Here is an 11,975-nt window from a genome sequence, read left to right as displayed (position 1 = left end):
AGAATGAGATGACTACAGGCTACAAATTACTCACCAGCTGCCACAGTTATAGGCAAAATCCCTACTAGTCAGTTCATAATCCATAGGGACTTATGAGAATGTTCAAGCTAAATCCTTCCCTTCTATTCTCAATTGCTATGCTGTTGGAAAAACAGAAGAATTATCTTTCCCGCCCTGACTTAATGGCTTCTGGTAAGGATACAGCCCTATATTAAGTGCAATCTTCTATTCACAATTTAATAGGTTATAAAAATAAAGTTTTCTGCCTAGCTTTACCCCATGGACCAGATTGACTTAAGCCAGAGCATATGTAAGAAGAAGCTGGGTCCCTGACTCCAGGATCTTACATTACAATTTGTCCTAGAATCTGGACTATACCCAACCTAGCTGCTGCAAGTCATTAAGTTAATAAGTTACTCTGATGTCTATGTTTTTGTGACTCAAAAAATTCTAACATTCCTTTGTGGCTTACTTGTAAGTCAGCATTCTAGTGTATCTTTGTCTCTACATCAAACACCTTTTATGTAATTCAAAACTTTTCATTTAAGAGTCAAATCTAAATCCAATATTAGGCAACAAAATTTTCCTACTCATAATCTGAAATGAATCCTCATGCCACGATAAAAAACTGAACCCTGAGGCTCCAACAGAAGTAAGATTCTGAATGTAGGATGCACTAATTCATCATTGCTATGGTGGTGGTGGTTTAGTCACTAAGTCATGCCCGACTCTTGTGACCCCATGGGCTATAGCCCACCAGTCTCCTCTGTCCATGGGGTTTCCTAGGCAAGAATACTGGAGTGGGTTGCCATTTCCTGCTCCAGGGTATCCTCCAACCCAGGGATAGAACCTGAGTCTCCGACATTGCAGACAGACTCTACTAACTGAGCCACCAGGGAAGCTTCATCATTGCTATCTTATGGCTTTGGGAGGTATCCTATGGCATCACCATTCCTGATCATTTCCCTCCACCTCTGTACAAATTTTTATTTTTATTATTTCTTTACTTGCCCACACTGTGCTGCATGTGGTATCTTAGTTCCCTAACAAGGGATTGAACCTTGCCCACTGCACTGGGAGTGCAGAGTCCTAACCACTGGACCACCAGGGAGGTTCTTGCCAAAGCCTTTAAATCCTAGCTTCTCCTCATCTTGGCAGTTGGTTTTTTCTTTTTATTCTCTTTGCCTCCACTTGTATGAACCTCATATCTAGGCAAGTTTTGTGCTCAGACTCATGCTCTTCCTTTAATAAAATGTTTTTTGTTACCACCTCTGCCTACTAACATTTCACTTACACTACATAACACTTGATTTTCCCTGATCAAATTGGATCACTCATTTCATTAAGAATAAAAATTACTGTCTGTTTTGTAGGACATTATTCTTCTTTTTGTGTTTGTTGTATGGTGCCCCCTTTTCTCTCAGGAAGATAATTTTCCTCTAACTTAAGGTATGCCTTTAGTAAATCTGACACAGACATTGAACTTTCTAAGGCAAGATCTGCAAAGGGCCCCACTGTAATACCTAATCCTTTCTGTTGATATAGCAGCAATTGTACCAAATCCAGCAATAAGAGTCTCATGGGGGAGTAGAACACACATTTCCACAATCATGTAGGAAGTGTAAAGGCAAAATTGTTAATAGCCTCCCTAGGGTTTTATCTCTTGCTCTGATGCCTTCCATGATTTCATCATGGTTTAAGTAAGTGAAATATCTCAATTCAGGTTTCAAGCATAAAATAAAAATAGTGTGCTTTAGTCATTTTTTCCAAAGCCTGGTTTTATTATTAAGGTCTACAAGTTTCTTTCGTATGTAACCTAATTACATGACTGTATCAAAATTCATTTCTAAGCCAGGTAGTATTCCCATGTATTTTGTTATAATGTTATAATACACATAATGTTATAATGTTTTAAAACAACTCCTGGTACAGAAATATCAAATATTATATATATTTTTATTCCTTTTTTCTCCAGTGCAAAAAAGGCCTATTTCCTTTTTGAGCAACACACTAACTTCCTTAGTACAAATATTTTCCTTTTTTCAGCCAAATTATGTCACATTTCTTTGAGATTATGAAACCTTTATGTCTGCAAAACTGAGAGGAAGAAAAAATTCAGTGGTCCTATTGTATTCACAAAATATATACAACTAGGCTTGGAGAAGGAAATGGCAACCCACTCCAGTATTCTTGCCTAGAGAATCCTGTGGATGGAGGAGCCTGGTGGGCTGCTGTCCATAGGGTCACGCAGAGTCAGACACGACTGAAGCGACTTAACAGCAGGGTAATTAAATACAATATCTAGAGCAACAGTATTGGAACAAAATGTATGCAAATGCTTTTGGGTACATAATTGTGTACTTCACTGATGCTTGCTTTTTTAGTTTTTAACTTTACAATAGTAACTAAAATCAAATTTAAAGAACTGATCTCATATAATTAATTAACTTTGTCCCATTCTACAGTATCTTCCATTTATTGAGTACCTTCACTGGGTCAGTCATCATGACATGACTTTCTATATCTATCTCAAAAGGTACTACATCTGGTCTTGTATCTGTACTTGTTCTTTCCATAAAAGGTACCATCCTTTGTCCAGTTGGAAAGCAAGATATATGCTTGTTTTCTCTCTCACTGCCTTTATTTCCAGTTCATACCAAGTTCTATGAATTTTATTTTCTAACTCTTACCTAGAATCATCTACCTCTTTCTTCTTTCACTGCCATTTTCCTCTTTCAAACTGAAATCATCTTCAACCTAAACTGCTGAAAAACAACTAACTAGTTTTCTTGCATTAACTCTAGGGTTCTCTCCTTTTCCACTCTCCACCCAAGTGTCTGTCCTAGTTTTTGACTATTTTTTAGCAGAGTAGTTTGTCTTCATACTGAATTTTAGGAGTTCTTTGAAGTTCTGGATATAAGTGTCCCTTTCAAATTGTACAGCCAGTTCCTGGTAAAAATAGGAAGTCAATGTTCCTTGTTGAATCAGTCAGTTCAGTTGTTCAGTCATGTCTGACTCTTTGTGACCCCATGGACAGCCCCACGCCAGGCTTCCCTGTACTTCCCCAAGTCCCGGAGCTTACTCAAACTCATGTCCATCAAGCCGGTGATGCCATCCAACTATCTCATCCTCTGTCATCCCCTTCTCTTGTCTTCAATCTTTCCCAGTATCAGGGTCTTTTCTAGTGAGTTAGTTCTTCACATCAGGTGGCCAAAGTATTGGAGTTTCAGCTTCAGCATGAGTCCTTCCCGTGAATATTTAGGATTGATTTCCTTTGTGATAGACTGATTGCAGTCTAAGGGACTCTCAAAGGGTCTTCTCCAACACCACAGTTCAAAAGCATCAGTTCCGTGATCAGCTTTCTTTATAGTCCAATTCTCACATCCATACATGACTACTGGAAAAACCATAGCCTTAACTAGACAGACTTTTGTTGGCAAAGTAATGACTCTGCATTTCAATATTCTGTTTAGGCTGGTCATAGCTTTTCTTCCAAGGAGCAAGCATCTTTTAATTTCACGGCTGCACTCACCATCTGCAGTGATTTTTGAGCCCCCCAAAATAAAGTCTGCCACTGTTTCTATTGTTTCCCCAGCTATTTGACATGAAGAGATGGGGCCAGATGCCATGATCTTAGTTTTCTGAATGTTGAGCTTTAAGTCAACTTTTTCACTCTGCTCTTTCACTTTCATCAAGAGGTTCTTTGGTTCTCTTAGATTTCTGCCATAAGGGTGGTGTCATCTGCATATCTGAGGTTATTGATATTTCTCCTGGCAATCTTGATTCCAACTTGTGCTTCATACAGCCCAGCACTTTGCATGATGTACTCTGCATATAAGTTAAATAAGCAGGATGACAAATGCAGCCTTGTACTCATTTTTCAATTTTGAGCCAGTCTGTTATTTCATGTCCATTTCTAACTGTTGCTTCTTGACCTGCATACAGATTTCTCAAGAGGCAGGTCAGGTGGTCTGGTATTCCCATCTCTTAAAGAATTTTCCACAGTTTGTTGTGATCCACACAGTCAAAGACTTTGGCACAGTCAATAAAGCAGAGGTAGATGTTTTTCTGGAACTCTCTCACTTTTTTGATGATCCAAGAGATGTTGGCAATTTGATTTCTGGTTCCTCCGCCTTTTTGAAATCCAGTTTGAACATTTGGAAGTTCATGGTTCATGTACTGTTGAAGCCTGGCTTGGAGAATTTTGAGCATTACTTTGCAAGCATGTGAGATGAGTGCAATTGTGCGGTAGTTTGAACATTTTTTGGCATTGCCTTTCTTTGGGATTGGACTTGTTGAATAGACGAATGAATAAACCCTTTGGAGCATAAACTACGCTGGTTTATGTCTAAAAATCCAGATTCTCAGAGACATTAAATTAGTTGCATGAGGTCATATAACTAATAAATTGTAGAACATGAGTTGGAAACAAGAACTACCAGAATTCAAAGACAGTTCTTACCATGTGCTATATTGATTCACATGCCATTGTCATAAAAATATGTGATTGAATTTGTTGAACTGTCTTACAACTTTGTGTCTTTGTCAACTGCTGGGTAGGGAAAGGGGGTAGAGTTAAGACAGTGTAAAAGAGTTAAAGGTGGTATAAGTAATAGATAATGATGCAAAGTTTATCCTTATTATGATTGGGTCAGCAATCCTATCTATCTATCTATCTGTTTATCTATCACCATAATCTATCTCTAAAGATAGCTTCTTTATTTATAGTCTGTGTGATGTAAGGCCTATCCTTTTTATCCTGTAAATGTAGCTAATAATATCAATCAAGAGTTATTTTACAAGTCACTTTTTGGTAACATTTGCCTTCAGAAAAAATGTATAAATCTTAAGTGTTCAATAAGATGAACCTGACAAATGAGTAACGCTGAATAACTCCCAACACTGTCAAGATAAAGAACATTTCCATCACCTAGAAAGTTCCTTCATGTCCCTACTCAGTCAACCTCACCCTAGAGACAAATATTTTATTTCTTTTACCATGGAGTAGTTTGTTCTAGAACTTTGTATGAATGGAGTCATAGTACCTACTTTTTCATGTCTGGCTTCTTTTCTGCAGCCTTTAATATATATCATATTGCTATATTAGTCAGTCATTTATTTATGAGTACTATTGTATTACACGAATATACTACAACATTTTATACCAATTCTCCTTTCAATTGAAGATTGGGTTATTTCTGGTTTGGAGATATTAGGAATAAAGTTGTTATAAATCATTTTGAACAGGTACTTTTGTGGACATATACTTTTCATGTCTTTTGGCATAATGCCTAGGAGTGTAATGCTGGGTCCTATGGAGGGTGTATATTTAACTTTATAATGAATTGACAAAATTTCTTCCAAAGTGGTTATACCATTTTTCAAGCCTACTAGTAATGTTTGAGAATTATAGTGGCTCTGTATTCTAGTCAATATTTGATGATGACATTCTTTTCAATTTTAACCATTCTAGGGGTGAATCTCTGAGTTTGTAGTTTGCATTTCCTTGATGATTAGAGATGCTGAATACTGTTTTTGTGTGCAATTTGTATATGTTCTTTTGTAAACTGTCTGAATAAGTTTTTACTCATTTTACAATAGCACAGTTTATCTCTTTATTAGTGAGCTGTAGGAGTTCTTTATATGCTCAAGACATAGGTCATTGTCAGATGCATGTTTTAGAAATGTTTTGTGGTTTGCCTAATCTTGATTTTTAATGGTGAGTTTTGGTGAGCAGATTTTCAGTTTAGTTTTCAGGCTTTTTGCTTTATGAGTTTTGTCTAAGAAACTGCACAATATCAGGTTTCCAAAATATTCTTTTGGGGGAGAAATGACTACAGAGAATTTTGAGGGTGGTGAAAATTGTCTGTGTGATACTATAATGTTGCACAAAATATTATTATATATTTGAACAAACCCATAAAATGTACAATGCCAAGCATGAACCTCAACATAAGCTGTGGAGTTCAGGTGATTATGATGTGTCAATATAGGTCCATGAATTGTAAAAAATGTACCAATTTAGTGGGGAATTTTTGTTTTTTGTTTTTAAAGTTAGGTTCTTGTTTGTTATCTATTTGATTTAATTTTTCACAATAAAACTGTATGTGTTTATTATCACTCTGCTGCTTTGTATAAGATCTTATTTCACAAAGGACTTGGTTTGCTCAAAATCCATTGTAATTTTCACAATGCATGCATCAAATGTGGAACTTTTAAAATATTTATTTATTTTTAATTGGTTGATGATTGCTTTACAATATTGGTTTGATTTCCCTCATACATCCACATGAATTGTTGGTTATCTCTTTTAAATATAGCAGCGCTAAGAGTTGGACACGACTGAGCGACTTCACTTTCACTTTTCACTTTCATGCATTGGAGAAGGAAATGGCAACCCACTCCAGTGTTCTTGTCTGGAGAATCCCAGGGACGGGGGAGCCTGGTGGGCTGCCGTCTATGGAGTTGCACAGAGTCAGACACGACTGAAGCGACTTAACAGCAGCAGCAGCAGCAGCAGCAGTGCTTACATATGAATTCCAAACTCCCAATCTATAACTGCCCTTCACCCTTCCCCTCAGTAACTATAAATAAGTTCAAGCTCTAAGTTTGTGTCTTTCTGCTTTATAAATAAGTTCCATTCATGTAATCTTTTTTAGATTCCATATATAAGTGACATGTGGTATTTGTCTTTCTCAGACTTAACTTCACTTAGTATGATAATCTCCAAGCCCATCCATGTTGCTGCAAACGGCTCTATTTCATTCTTTTTAATGGCTGAATAATATTTGCTTGTATATATGTACCACATCTTCTTTATCCATTCATCTATCAATGGACAGTTAGGTTGTTTCCATGTCTTGGCTATTATAAACAGTGCTGCAGTGAAGACTGTGGTGTATGTATCCTTTTGAACCATGTTTTTCTCCAGATATATGCCTAGGAGTGGAACTGTTGGATCAATTAGTAGCTCTATTTTTAGATTATTAAGGATCCTCCATGCTGCTCTCCATAATTGTTGTACCAATTTTCATTGTCACCAACAGTGTAGGAGTACCGGCTCCAGCATTTATTGTTTATAGATTTTTGATGACGGGCATTCTGACTGGTACAAGGTGATATCTCATTGTAGTTTTGATTTACATTTCTCTAATAACTAGTGATGTCGAGCATCTTATTATTTGCCTCTTGGCCATCTATATGACTTCTTTGGAGAAATGTCTATTTAGGACTTGTGCCCATTTTTTTTTTTTATTGGTTTGCTTGTTTCTTTAATATTGAACAACATGGGCTGTTTGCAAATTGTGGAGACTAATCCCTGTTGGTCACATGGTTTGTGAATATTTTCTCCCATTCTGTGGGTTCTCTTTTCAGTTTGTTCATGGTTTCCTTTGCTGTGAAAAAGCTTTTGAGCTTAATTAGGCCCCATTTGTTTACTTTGTTTTTAATCTCCAATTTTTATTTCCATTTATTTCCATACTCTGGGAGACATTTCAAAAGAGATATAGCTGTGATTTATGTCAAAGAGTGTTTAGCCTATGTTTTCCTCTAAGTGTTTTATAGTATCCAGTCTTACATTTGGGTATTAATCTATTTTTAATTTATTTGTGCACATGGTATTTAAGAATGTTCTAATTTTTTAGGTTGGGGATGTTGATAATGGAGAAGGCTATGGAAGTGTGGGAACAAGGAGTATATGGGAAATCTCTGTAGCTTCCACTCAATTTTTCTACAAGCTGCTCTAAAAAAAAGTCTTAATTTAAAAAAAAAACAAATAATAGAAATGTCCATTGATAAAGCTACCTTATTCTTTAGTGACACAAAATAGTAAGAAGCCCACTGTCAAAAAAAAAAAAAATTCTGTTTTCTTCCAAAAGCTTTAAAATTTTAGCTTTAACATTTACTTTAAGAGACACCTTAAATTAAATTTATGTATCATGAGATAAGGACCAATGTTAACTTTTCTATATATTTTTCAGTTTTTCATTGGTCTAAATAACTTTTCTTCCCCACTACATTTTTAGGCACCTCTGGCAAAAATAAATTGGGTCTCCTTCTGTACCATCTTTCTATTCCATGAATCTGTTTTTAATATTCTTGTGCCAATATACAGGACTTCCTAGGTGGCTCAGTGGTAAAGAATTTGGCTGCCAATGCAGGAGATGCAGGAGACGTGGGTTCGATCCCTGGGTTGGGAAGATCCCTTGAAGAAGGGAATGGCAATCCACTCCAATATTCTTGTCTGAAAATCCTATGGACAGAGGATTCTGGAGGGCTACAACCCATGGGGTCAAAAAGAGTCAGACATGACTGAGTGACTGAGCACAGGTACACCAATGCCACACTATACTGATTAATGTAGCTTTATAGTGATTCTTTAAGTCAGGTAATGTATGTACTCTAAATTTATTATTTTTTGCAAGACTGTCTTAAATTTCTAAGACATTTTGATTTCTATTTTAGAATAATCTTGTCAATTTTCTAAAAAAGGCTATTGATATCATGTTGCTTTTATACATTAATTGAGGAAGAATGAATAGTATTAAGTGTTCCAATTAATGAATGTGGTATAACTCCATTTATTTATGTTTTCATTCATTTATACCAGTAATTTTAGCAGATTTTACTATAGAAATCATGTACATTTTCATTTAACTTACTCTTAAGTATTAACAGTTTCAACTACATGGTAAATGGAAAAAAGTTTTAAGTTATGTTCTTATTGTTGGCTTTTACTCTTTAAGAAGTACAATTGAATTTTGAATATTGTCCTTGTGTTTTGCCATCTTGGGAAATTTACTTGATATTTATAGTAATTTCTTTGCAAATTACTTTAGAATTTTGTTTGTAGATAATTATGTATTCTACAAAGAGGAACAGTTTTACTTTTTTCTTTTCAGTGTTTATGATATTTTTTCTTCCTCTTGCTTTATAGGACCAGCTATGACTCCCAGTCCAGAGAAGGCAATGGCAAGCCGCTCCAGTACTCTTGCCTAGAAAATCTCATGGACAGGGGAGCCTGGTAGGCTGCAGTCCATGGGGTCGCAGAGTCGGACACGACTGAGCGACTTCACTTTCACTTTTCACTTTCACTCATTGGAGAAGGAAATAGCAACCCACTCCAGTGTTCTTGCCTGGAGCATCCCAGAGACAGTGGATGGTGGAGCTTGGTGGGCTGCCATCTATGGGGTCACACAGAGTCAGACACAACTGAAGCGACTTAGCAGCAGCAGCAGCAGCATGACTTCCAGTATATTGCTGAATAGAAATTATCAAGGCAGAAATCGTCTTGTTACTCATCTTAGGTGAAAAGCATCCAGTCTTTCATGATTAAATAAATTAGCTGTAGATTTTACAAAGATGCCTTTTTTCAGGTTGAGAAAATCTCTTATTTCTACTAATGTTTAATTTTGTGAAATTTTTAATAAAAACTGAAATGATTATATTAATATAATTTGTAATTTATTCTGTTAATATGGTAAACCACATTTGTTGCTTTCCCAATCTTAAACTTTGCATTGCTGGAATAAACTCTACTTGGTCTTCATGTACTATTGTCTTTATATTGTGTGATTCTATATACTATATTTCAATTCAGTTGCTCAGTCGTGTCCGACTCTTTGCGACCCCATGAACCACAGCATGCCAGGCCTCCCTGTCCATCACCAACTCCTGGAGTCCACCCAAATCCATGTCCATTGAGTCGGTGATGCCATCCAACCATCTCACCCTCTGTCGTCCCCTTCTCCTTCTGCCCTCAATCTTTCCCAGCATTAGGGTCTTTTCAAATGAGTCAGCTCTTCGCATCAGGTGGCCAAATATTGGATTTAGACAATGATTTTTGCTATTATGTTCATGAATAGTACGGGTTTGTGATTTTCCTTTCTGATTACATCTTTGTCAGATTCAGTTATAAAGATTATGCTGACCTCATCAAATAATGTTTGTTTAACATCAGTATTATTTCTTCTTTAAATGCTTAATAGAACTCATTAGTGAAACTGTACACCTATCATCAAATTTGTTAGCATAAGTTCTCATAATCTTATATTTTTATAATACCTTAAGGATCTGTAGTGAGATGCCCTCCTTTATTACTTATATTGTTAATTTGTGGATTTCTTTTTTCTGTTTCCTTGGTCTATCTTCCTAGATATTTATCAGTCTTTTCAAGAAACCAAATTTGGTTCTTCAATTGTTATGTGTTCTTATCTTATTTTTTCTTACATTTTAAAAAACTTCTTAAGGTAGAAATTGGGCTTCCCTGTTAGTTTAGCTGGTAAAGAATCTGCCTGTAATGCAGGAGACCCGGGTTCAATCCCTAGGTTGGGAGAAGCCCCTGGAGATGGAAATGGCTACCCACTGCAGTATTCTGTCCTAGAGAACTCCATGGAGAGTGGAGCCTGGTGGGCTACAGTCCACAGGGTCGCAAGAGTCAGACAGAACTGAGCAACTTTCACTTTCAAGGTAGAAATCTTTTACTGTTTTAGAAACTTTTCTCTTTTCCGGTATAAGCATTTAAAGCTATAAATACTCTTTTACACTGCTTTAGCTATCCCAGGGATGGGGAAGCCTGGTGGGCTGCCATCTATGGGGTCACACAGAGTCGGACACGACTGAAGTGATTTAGCAGCAGCTGTATATCACAAATTGTGACATGCTGTGCTCTCATGATCATTCAATTTTTAATATTTTCTAATTTCTCTTGTGATTTCTTCTTTGACCTAAGAGCTAAGTAGTAGTTTGTTGTTTAATTTGCAAGTCTCTGGGACTTAGCTTAATACCTCAATATTATTGAAGTACAATTTAATTCTGTTGTTTCTGTCTTCTGGCCCTAACTTGTTGAACATACTTTTACACATTATAAAGGAATGTGATTCTATTATTTTGGGGGTTGGTATTATATTGGTTCAGTGATAAAGAATCTGCCTACTAATGCAGGAAGCACGGGTTCAATCTCTGGGTTGGGAAGATCTGTTGGTGAAAGCAACCCACTATAGTATTCTTGCCTAGACAACCCCATGGACTGTAGCCGGGTGGGCTACAGTCAATGGGGACACAGAGTTGGACATAACTGAGCACACATGCACACACAAATATTAATTAGGTTAGGTAATTGTTAGTGTTGTTCATGGAGAAGGCAATGGCAACCCACTCCAGTACTCTTGCCTAGAAAATCCCATGGATGGAGGAGCCTGGTGGGCTACAGTCCATGGGGTCACTAAGAGTTGGACACGACTGAGCGACTTCACTTTCATTTTTCACTCTCATGCATTGGAGAAGGAAATGGCAACCCACTCCAGTGTTCTTGCCTGGAGAATCCCAGGGATGGGGGAGTCTGGTGGGCTGCCGTCTATGGGGTCGCACAGAGTCGGACACGACTGAAGCGACTTAGCAGCAGCAGTGCTGTTCAGTTTTTCTCTACTCCTATTATTTTTGCACTATCTCCTTGTTTTACCTTTTGTACTATCTCCTTGTACTATGAACTACTGAGAACATACTGTTGAAATTTTCCACTGTATTTGTTAATTTGTCTATGTCTCCCTTTGGTTCTATAAATTTATGCTTCACGTGGTCACATGCTCTGTTATTAGGAACATAGACATTTATGACTACTTCCTCTATCAGTACCTCCCTGATGAACTGGAACTGATCATTTAGTCATTATAGAATATCTGCCATGTCATTAAGGTTCTATTGCTTTTTTCCAGTCTTTTTTTTCTCTCTGTTCTTCATATTAAATAATTTATAGTACTCTACTTTCAAATTCATTGCTCTTTTCTGACCCTTTGAATGCACTATTAGGACTATAGAGTGATTTTTTTTAAGTTTTGAAATTTTAAATATTTTCAATCCTAGAATTTTCATTTGGTTACTTTTTATAGTTTCCTGTTCTCTGCTGAGATTTTCCTTCTGTTCATTCATTATGAATATATTTCCCTCTAGTCTTTAAGCATATTATAATAGCAGTTTAA

General features: G+C 36.7%; 1 non-coding gene across 1 annotated transcript; it reads right to left on the bottom strand.

The window, feature by feature from the left end:
• Window positions 1-1,039: 1,039 nt before the first annotated feature.
• Window positions 1,040-1,111, bottom strand: TRNAG-CCC (transfer RNA glycine (anticodon CCC)). The gene has a single exon. It is a non-coding gene; the product is annotated as a tRNA-Gly (tRNA).
• Window positions 1,112-11,975: the final 10,864 nt, after the last annotated feature.

This window comes from Bos mutus, chromosome 5 (genome assembly GCF_027580195.1).
Source record: "Bos mutus isolate GX-2022 chromosome 5, NWIPB_WYAK_1.1, whole genome shotgun sequence".
Taxonomy (NCBI): domain Eukaryota; kingdom Metazoa; phylum Chordata; class Mammalia; order Artiodactyla; family Bovidae; genus Bos; species Bos mutus.
The sequence above is the reverse complement of the archived record's forward strand: the minus strand, read 5'-3'. Positions and strand labels throughout refer to the sequence as shown.